The sequence below is a fragment of the Arachis hypogaea genome, chromosome 17, assembly GCF_003086295.3.
Source record: "Arachis hypogaea cultivar Tifrunner chromosome 17, arahy.Tifrunner.gnm2.J5K5, whole genome shotgun sequence".
Lineage (NCBI taxonomy): Eukaryota > Viridiplantae > Streptophyta > Magnoliopsida > Fabales > Fabaceae > Arachis > Arachis hypogaea.
This window is the reverse complement of record NC_092052.1, coordinates 20,210,572-20,221,741: the sequence shown is the minus strand read 5'-3', so window position 1 is coordinate 20,221,741 and position 11,170 is coordinate 20,210,572.

The following is an 11,170-nucleotide window of genomic DNA, read 5'->3' as shown; positions in this document are numbered from 1 at the left end:
CTTGAACATGTACGAATTTTTTATTTTTTAAAATTTAAATTAATCTAATTGGATCATATTATTAACATTTTTTATTATTTTTAAAAAAATTATTTTTTTTACAAATACACCTATCTCATTTACAATGTAAACGAGATAACATATCTCATCGAATCTACAGTGTAAATGAGATAAGAAAAGAATATTTATTTAGATAATTATTTTTTAAATATTTATTTCAGTAATTATTATGATTAATTTATTTATTAAAATAAAAAATCTGACAAAAAAGTAGTTATCGAAATGGCAGATTGCAGCAGTAAACATCTGAAGCTACCGTCTCTAGTGGATTGCCCCGTTCATGTGTATGCCGATGACATCTATGATCTCTTCCACTTCGATCACTCTTGTTGCCTAGAGCAAGACAAGAAATCATAATTCTCTCTTTTTATTTTTGTGTCAAATCAAATTAATAGATCTCTTGTGTTATCCTAGTCATTCACTCTCTCTTACTTTTAGATTTTTGAATACTTATTTTTTAGTGGGTTGCTACAACGATCAGATTATCCACAAATACAAAATTAAAATCAAAACTGTTATGACTGTGGCCAAACGTTAGGAATTCCTAGGGGTGTCCATGGATCGGATCCGATCCACATATCCGCGGTGTTTATCCGAATCCGATCCGAAAATTGCGGATATGGATCCGATCCGCAAGGCTTTTGGATCGGATCGGATCGAATCCACACACTAATCGGATCGGATTGCGGATTTTGTGTTGATATCCGCATATCCGATCCGCATATCCGCGTATCCGCAAAATTAAAGAAATAAATAAGTAAATATTCTTTTTATGTTTTATTTCAATTAATAATTATCATATATGTTATATTATTTTAATTTATTATTTAAGAAAAGTATGTTTAATATTATTTTAAGAGTAAACATATTTAAAAGAATAGAAAAAATGAATTTTATTGATATTTTTTTTAATAAAAATAAGCTTTTAAAAATATTTTTGTGTTTTGCGGATATATCTGATATCCGATCCGATCCGATCCGCAAATGTGCGGATCGGATCGGATCGGATCCAACCTTAAAAGCTGCGGATATTGGATCCGATCCGATCCGATAATTTTAATGCGGATCGGATCGAATTTTTGGCCATATCCGATCCGATCCGATCCGCGGACACCCCTAGGAATTCCTTTGCCAGTCATATTTGTTTTGCTTACACCTCTCTCTCTAACACTCTTACTATCAGAATCTCACGCTTCTAGCTGCGCCATTCTGATAGCGAGAATATTACGACGACTTTCATATATTTAATAAATAAGATACGAGTCTTTAACTCAAAACTGTGTCGCTATTTTTTTTTGAAAAGCCGAAAATATTTTTTATTTCAATCAAACATGCATATATAACCCAATTCAAATCAAAATCCATATATATATATATATATATATACAAAACTTCTTATACAAGTAACTTATAAATATACATACATATCATTACAACTCCTATCCCTCTTACAAATATAATAATAAAGACGAGGAAAAACTATAACTGTATATACAATAATATAGAATACACTCAGATACTCGAAAGAAACTCCTTAAACTCTTCGTCTATCCTGAAAAGAAAAATCTGTAGGGGAATAAGAACATCGTCTTCACTGGTTCTTAGTAAGGATTTTTAAGAATTGTCATAAGAGGATATTTAAAAGAAAACTATTTTTCGATTGTAGTAATCATCACTCGTCTTATGAATCTTTTTGAAAACCAAATGTTAATCATCCAAAAACTCAAACTTTTTCAAAAAACCATTAGTTAATTACCCAAAATCTGAATTCATATTCTGAATTTATAAAAACTCCAATTAAACACAATATCTCGTAACTTTTTACTATATGTACCAAAGGAGTAATTTCATCAAACTTACCACTAATTCATCTAATCACAACCTCCGGCCTAAACATAACCAAATCACGGTCTCCGTCCCAACACAATATCACATCACGGCTTCCGGCCCAAAACAATATCACATCATGGCCTTTGATTCAACACAAAATCAAATCACACTCCAACCACCATATTCCGAACCAACAGTCACAATCACAAGTAACATAGTTCAAACACAATCAAGAGCAATTTCATCAAGTATAGCAATTAGCAGTTAAACAGAGTTATTCACATAAGCAAATCAAGTACAATATACACACCTAAACAATGTCACATAGATGCATATGATGCATGTCTGTCCTACTGGCCATGAGCTCATGTGTCAGTTAACTGCCAGAACTCGACACATCCGGTAGCTAACCCGGACAATGTTCTCTCTACTGTTTACTTGTTATATAAATAGTATAGTTTCGCAGGGTGAGTGCCCTGTACACCTCGCATAATTAATACTCTGTATATCTCGCAGGATGACTGGCATGTACACCTCGCAGACAAGGAAAATCTCGCAGGGTTGAGTGTCCTGCATACCTCGCAAGTTGAGTGCTCTGTACACCTCGCAGAGTTAAGTGCTCTATACACCTCGCAGACATAAAAGTCTGTATCTCTCGCAAGGTTAGTACCCTGTCATATCATCGTACAACCATTCACAATTTCACCATCAGTTTTCTTATCTCGCAAGCAGAACAGCCTGTATCTCTCGCAAGGTTAGTGTCCTGTACACTTCACAAGCAAAAAAGCCTGTATCTCTTTCTAAACTCATTATTCGTCTCGCAGGGTAAGTGTCCTGTACACCTCACAGACAGAAAAGCTTGTTTCTCTTTATTCATAATCACTACACGAGATAGGGAATCCTCTACCTCAACTCTCCTATTCATTCATTTCCTCAGTCAATTTCATATTCAATCAGTTTACTACTCATAAGCCTTCATCATTAATTCAGATCAATTTAATAAAACTCGTTGTCACCAAATCAAAAGTCTCAAATTAACCTCGATAATTCATTCTTCAATTCCGTTTGAAATCTCCAAAAGCATAACTCTAAAATTTGAAAAAAATTGCATAAAATCCACTTTCAACTTCATTCTCAAGTTCAATAATTTTCGAGACCCAAAATCATCTTTCTTTACCAATCAAATTCAAATGTTGCAAATCCACCAAAACTCCTCAAAAGGTAATTCTTTATTTCAAAACCCAAAACATAATTACTTTCATATTGAATCGAACTCAAGACATAATTCCTTTCTTAAATAATTCAAACTCAAAACATAATTCTCTTTTCAAATAAGTCAAACTCGAACATTAACCTTTTCTTGATAAATCGAATTTAAAACGTAATCCTTTTCTTAATAAATCAAAATCAAATAATATAATTCTTAAATCCAAATGTTTTCTAAATAATCACTTCAAACAAAATATCCAATTTTTATAAAAATTTCGGCAGCATCTTCTCTAAAATTCAGACTTTGCCACCCTTTTCGGGTTCCAACCAAACCATTTCTCAAACTCTTTTCAAATCATTTCTAAAATCAGACCAATTCTAATATCTCAAATCATTCTATCATAATTTAGAAACAATTTCAAGAAACCAGTCCAACAACAACCAAGTCAATAAACTAAATCAACAAATCAGAATAACCAGCCTTCTTAATAATTCAATAAATTAAACTCGTCTCAATTATCAAAACATTTACAAGTCTCAAATTATTTTAGCAATCACCAATTTAACAAAAAAAAATTCATAAATCATAATTTTCAATGACTTCAACACAATCAAGAAACCAATATAACTAATCAAGCGACCACTTTAATGACAACCAACCAGGCAAACAAATACATTTATTCAAAGTAACTCAGTTCAATCTATAAGACTCACATAATTACCAAATAAATATATTTTTGCATCAATATCGGTTTATAACAATTCTTGACATTAAAATAAGTTTAAGAAAAGCGCCCCTACCTCGATCGTGACTCAACTACGCGACAAAAAACTACGTTTTTTCTCGGCCCGCAACAGCGGCAGCTACAACCTCAGCTTTACCATTATCCGCAGCAACAACCACAGCAACAACCGCAACTCCAATCACAACTTTCGGAATGAAAACGCTTACCGTAACAAAGGAAGAACGACTAAATCGAGTAGCAGCAACCCCAACGGTGGTTCCGGCAGCGACGGCGACGGCAGCAGGGGGATGGCGACGTCAAAGCAGCTTCTCGGCGGCCAGAGACACAATGGCACAGCCTCCAGCGGCGATTCGACGACGACCCCGACCAACATCAACGATGGTGCGTGGCTTTTCTCTCCTCGCGTCCTATTCCCGTCGTGTTGTGCTCCGCTTCTCGGCCACCACGCAAGCTTTGGCGACGGTGACAGCAGCGACGACGAAGCACGAACTGCGACGGCGACAAGAGGCACGATGGTGTCTTCTTCCTCCCGCTCCTGGCTCGCGCTCGTCCTTTCTCCCTTGGCTCCCTCCGCGAACGCTCTCTCTTTCCATGGTTCGACGATGACACAACGGTGACAGCAAGGCCTAGCGTCGCTGGCGCAGTCTTCTCCCTCTTCTTCTCACGGTTTCCCTTCTTCTCTCTTTCCCTTTTTCCGTGGGTGTGGGTGCGTGTTTTTCTTTTTTTTTTGTTTTGCGTACTGTGCGTGTTACGATAAGGGGTGGCGGCTGTGAGGGGTAGTGAGTGTGTGGGTGTGTTGTGTTAGGTTTAAGGGTAATTTAGGTATTTTTAGTAATAATAGGGGTAATAGAGTAATTGAAAACCAATTTTAATCAAACAATAATTATATATAAAAATACTATTTGTTCATCAATTTAATAATTATTTTCAAATAAATACTCTAATCCAAGAATTAGAGATAATATAATTAATTTTTTTATTCATAAAATTGAAGTATTAAATTCAAAAATCTCAATTATTTAAATCAAATCATATAAAATTCTTATTATTTTACGACTACTAAACTTTATAATTTAAATATAGAAAATTATCCAATAATTATGAAATTAGATAAAAATTCTAATTTAATTATCAAAACTTAATTTAATTAGCTTTAATAAAATAATTTCTGAAATTAAAATTTTTAATGAATAAATAAATTGAAATTGACTCATACTAGATTTTTTAAAAGTTCTCTCTCTCTTTCTCTCTCTCTGGGTTTGTGAAGATGGGTGAACGGAGTCATTTTCGATGTTTCCTAGGTCATCAATAAAGAGTTTCTTAATAAGCACAATATCAAATATGTAACTCACGACTTTCTTCGATAAAAACAATCACTCAACCAATCTCCCTCAACTTTATACGCCCTGCATCTGTCTACTCATTCAACTCTTTTCCTCTTATTCATAGTTATGCTGATACCAATAAGACTGCCAATGATGTTTATGAATTTGTATGTCTCACTATCATATTTTTTATTTTTATCCACTCCTCCTTCTTGCTTCCTTTTATATGTCCTGCTATTTTACTCCAAGTTGAAACTATTGGCAGATTTAAGAAAACTAAATGAACAAAATGAATATCCACATTATACATTATAATGAGGATTGTCAAGGATTATAACCAATATGTGTTGTGCAATTTAAAACGCAGCTATCCTAGAAAAGAGCTCGGCATCAGCTATGTCAAGGCATGACTTTGTCACACCTCTATAACTTAACTATTTTTCTAATATGAACTTCTTTTCTTCTATCACCTTATCCCTTTTTTCACTCGTGTTTATTATAATATTTTCTTTTTAAAAAAAATCATTTGCTTCACATTTTAGAATTCAAAGAACAAAATTGTAATAATTTTCATGAAAAAATAAATAAAATCAATTTATAATTTTTATTTTAAATCTAATTATGCTTTTGTAATTTCAGTTCAAAAATAAAAAAATCACAAAGATTGACAGAAAATAAAAGTATTAATTTAAACGGTAAGAGTCATAGGACAATAATAAGAGATAGGGATAATGAAGAAAACATGTACAATGATGCATCTAAGAGAATCAATATAATGAAATGCTAAAAATTATATTATCCTACATTATGTAAAAAACAGAAGATTAAATTCTCAGTATTATTATTATATTGATAATTATAATAGTAGATGCAAGTGAAAAAATTTGCAGGAGTACATACTCCTCATCTAGCGCCCCATGAGTTCGTTCACGCTTTGCTAGGGTTTCACTGCGCCGCCTCCATGGTTACACCTTTCTTTGTCTTTTCTTCGTCAAAGTCTTTTTCATCGTCTTCTACTTTCTTCTCTTAATTTCTTTTCCACTTAGTTCCTTAATTTTTGTTTTCTCTCCCAATTCATTCCTTTTTTAATTCATTCCGTTTTCTAATTCACTCATTCCATATATCTTATTTCTCTCTGAAATCATTAAATACCAATTCTATTTTTCTCTACACCATGAGCAACAAATCAGAGACTCAGAACCTTCATATTGATAGTGATCAGGAGGATGGCTTAATCGTTTTAGCTTATAAAGATGTTTCTGAAGGAATTCAAGCCTGTACACGGAGCCTGTCCGGAAGAATTTTCTCAGATCAGATCTTTTCCGTAGGTACCATGGAAGGAGATCTCTATGCAATATGGAATAAACTAGAATGATTCAGAGTAGTCAAAAATCCAGGAACCAGTTTCAATTTTTCTTTGAGAATGACTTTGATGTGACTCGAATTGAGAGGGGTTCACCTTGGTTATTCAAGATTTTTGTTATTCATGTTCGCAGATGGAAGCAGTCAATAAACATGGAGGATAATCATATCTCTTCTTTTTCTGTATGGACACAATTTTGGAAATTGCCTGAACAATACAAAACACTTGAAGTTGGCCGAAAATTGGGTGGGAGACTTGGTCAAATTGAAGATGTTGCTCTATTTGAAGTTAGAGACAAAGATACACGCATAGTGAAGGCTAAAGTGGAACTGAATGGTGATAAAAGAGTGAGGGATACACTGAAATTGCTTGATCCTAATCAGAAAATGCTGGAAATTGGAGTACGCTATGAACGTATAGGTGTGTTCTGTACTTATTGTGCAAAATTGGGGCATGAATCTAAGAACTGCCAATGTTTTATCGATGATTCTACCCAAAACAATATCAAGAAAGATAGAGTTGGTGAATGGCTTAAGGCAGATCAAGTCGGTAGGCGTTTAACTGAAAAGAGAGCTTCCTTCAATCCTAACCAACCTCGGGATGGTTTTACTCCAACTCAACCAAAGAAAAATCTCCACTTGCTTGGATTTTTGATAGTTTCTCAAAAATGAGTGTGCAAGATGATCAGAAAAAATAGAATAATGAAAAAATTGCTGCTAATTCGGGTTCTAGAGCAGAAAATGAGGGTGAATCAGAAAATACAGGTATGGCTACTGATGCTAATTCTTCTTCTAATGCTTTATTGGAGATATCCTATCCCATGAATAATGTCCAACATAATAACAACGTCATATCTAAGCTTAAAAAGGAGAACAAAAAGCCAAACCTGAAACAACTTGCCAGAAAGTCTATGATAGATTTCAAACGGAGGAGTGGAGGTAATGGTACTGAAGATATTTCAAAGAAAATTTGTCTCAATGATATTATCTCTGATGCTATGACGGTGGAGGGTGCCAGCCTTCAAGTGGCACCCAAAGAAATATAAAACTGCTCTCATGGAATTATCGGGGTTTGGGGAGACCCCTGACAATCCACAATCTTAAAGGGATTTGCAAATCCTACTCCCCTAAGGTTGGATTTATCTGTGAAACAAAAAATCAATCTCGACAAGTTGAAGGAAAACTAAGATCTTGTGGTTTCAAGGAATGGTTTATTGTGGATCCGGATGGATTATCAGCGGGTTTGGCAATGGCATGGAGGGATGGTTGCACTGTTCAGATTTTACAGCATGGTAGATTCTTCATTGTGGCATCAGTTCTGGTAGCTGGTTCTAATGATCCCTATGGTGTTCTAGGTGTTTATCTCAGTTTGCTGAATTAACTTCAGTCACCCAACAGTTCGATGGTAAGGTTGTGTTAATGGGTGATTTTAATGCCATTTCTAATCAATTGGAGAAAACAGGTGGGGGTGCTAAATCTCCTTTTTCTATCGAAACCTTTAATAGTTTTATTGATGATAATTCTCTGATTGATATTGGTATGGTCGGAAGACCATTCACTTGGTCGAATAGACGGAGGGGTGATGAGTTGATACAGGAAAGACTGGACCGATTCTTAGTAGGAGTTGATTGGCAGCAACTCTATCCTAATGCAACGGTTCTTAGACTGTCAGAATCAGGCTCAGATCATTCCCATCTTCTCTTAGACTCTAATCCGAGAACTGAGAGATCTAAATGCCGATTCAAATTCCAAGAAAGATGGTGTTCCAATGATGAAATAAGGTAGATTGTTAGAGAGGTTTGACACGAACAGATTGATGATTCAGCCATGTATATCCTAGCTCAAAAAATAAAGCATTGTTGGCATAAGATTGTCAGATGGCAGCAAGAACACAGATCTAATTCGAAGGTGGAGATTAATTTACTACAGTCTGAATTAGAGAAACTTCGTTTAGCAGGAATTCATAGAGGCGACATCATTTCAGAAATAGAGGACAAACTTGAAAAAGCATTGCAAAATGAGGAATCTTATTGGAAAGATAAGTCTAGAGTCAAATGGCTCAAATCTGGTGATCAGAATACAACTTTCTTCCATCAGAAATTTAGAAATCGAACCTAAAGGAATAGAATTTGGCAACTAACTAGCAGTGATGGTGAAGTGGCTACTTCAAATGTTGGTATTGCTTCTGTGGCTGAATCTTATTTCAAGGACATCTTTTCCTCCACTTGTCATGAGAACCTGAACCTCTGTTTACTGATTTTGAACCTAAGGTTACAGCTCACATGAACCGTAGGCTTCAAAGACCAGTGACTATGGAGGAAGTGAAACGTGCAACATTTAGCATTCATCCTCAAAGTGCTCCAGGAGATGATGGTATGACAGCAAAATTTTTTCAAAGCTTCTGGAACATACTTAGTGGTGATGTGTTTCGAGCAGTTAAGAGCTTCTTTTCAGGGGGTAGAATTTTGAAGGATTTTAACCACACTCAGATCTGTCTTATTCCCAAGATTTCTGATGCTAAATATATGTCTCAGGTAAGACCAATAAGCTTATCTTCAGTATTTTACAAGATTATCTCCAAAGTATTTGTACATAGACTTTAGGGTATGATTAATAGACTCATTAGTCCTACGCAGATTGCTTTTATTAAAGGCAGATTAATCTTTGATAATATCCTAATTGCTCACGAGTGTATGCATTACTTGAAGAACAAAAAAAGGGGACTCGAAAATAAAATGGCGCTAAAATTAGATATGAGTAAGGCATATGATAGGGTGGAATGGCACTTTCTTTGGTTTATATTGGAGAAGTTTGGTTTTGACTTCCGGTGGATCATGTGGATTCGAGAAGTAGTGACAACTGTTTCTTATTCTGTTATTGTGGAAGGACAACCTTATGGTTTCTTCAAACCAAATAGAGGTATTCGACAAGGAGATCCTCTATCTCCCTATCTTTTTCTTTTCTGTGCAGAAGGCCTCTCCTTCTTGCTATACAAGGCAGAACAAAACAGACTAATTCAGGGTCTTCAGATACATAGGCGATGTCCCAAGGTCAACCACCTCCTCTTTACTGATGATTCCATCTTATTCTGTAAGGCTAATCCTGAAGCATGTTCAAATATTCTACATTTATTGAATTCTTATGAAAGCATCAGTGGCCAGAGGGTAAATCTTAATAAATCTGCTATATTCTTTAGCCACAACACTCCCTCTACTACTCGTACACTACTGGCTAACTCTATGAATATTAATCATATTGGGGCTCAGAATAAATACCTTGGTTTGCCTTCTACAGTCTCTAAATCGAAAAAGGCTTCTTTTAGTATGATCAAAGAAAAGGTTCAGAAAAGAATCCAAGGGTGGAAGCACAATCTTCTATCGTCAGGTGGTAGACACGTATTGCTTAAGGCAATGGGAGAAGCTATTTCTATTTATACATTGTCTTGCTTCAAGTTGCCTGATGGTTTAATTTCGGAAATTCACTCTCTACTTTCTCAGTTCTGGTGGGGACAAAAAGGTTCTGAAAGGCGGATGGCTTGGATTAGCTGAGACACTATGACTCACCCACGAAAAGAAGGAGGTCTTAGATTTAAAGATCTTAGAATCCAAAATCTGGCGCTTTTAGGCAAACAGTTTTGGCGACTCGTAACACAGTCTACTTCCTTATTATCCAAAATCCTAAGAGGTAAATACTTTAGTAATGGTAATGCTATAACGGCAGAAATTGGAGTCTTACCTTCTTGGGGATGGAGGAGCATACTGGAAGGCCGAAAGATTGTTGAAAAAGGTCTTAATTGGGCTGTGGGTACGAGAGAGAATATCCGAACCTTTGAGGATCCTTGGCTGCCTCCTCCGTATCCTTTAATGATTTCTGACATGCCAAATAGACAGGCTATTTCTGAGTTAGTTCCAAGAGTTAAAGATCTAATTACTGAAGATAGGAATTGGAATCAGAATCTCATTCAAGAATTATTTCCCCAAGACGTTGCAAATAGGATTTTGTCAGTGAAAATTCAGCAGAGTAGGAACAAATTACAATGGGATTTGAACAAATCCAAGCAATATGATACAGCTTCAGGTTACAGAATTGGCTATTTATTTTACCATCCGCCTCTGGAGCTTTGCCCTAATTATATGCAGCAGAAAAAGCCCTGGATTGATCTATGGAAGTTGAACTTGCCTCACAAAATTAAGTTATTTATCTGGAAAGCTCTCCATGGCCGGCTTCCCGTGCTTACTCAGATTCATTACCGCATCCCATCTATATCACCAATATGCTCCTGCTGTCATGAAGCAACCGAAACAGTCACTCATTGTTTGATCGATTGCTCTAGAATTAAAAATGTATGGTCTCAGAGTTATCTTCGTGACTGTCTTCCCCCTCAGAGTCCTAACGACTTTTGAACATGGTGGATTGCATCAACAGAGATTCTTAACCCGCTGAAGAATGCTGACCGTAATCCTCAATTGCTTGCCATCATTTGCTGGAACTGTTGGAAAGCTCGCAACCAGTTGATTTTTGAAGGTTCTACTTCAATGCCGTCTGCCATTCTAGCAAGCTCTGTCAAGTTGCTCCGTAAAATCCAAAGAACTCCCAATTTAGGTCGTCATCTCCATGAGGCAAGCTCTTAGTTGCATT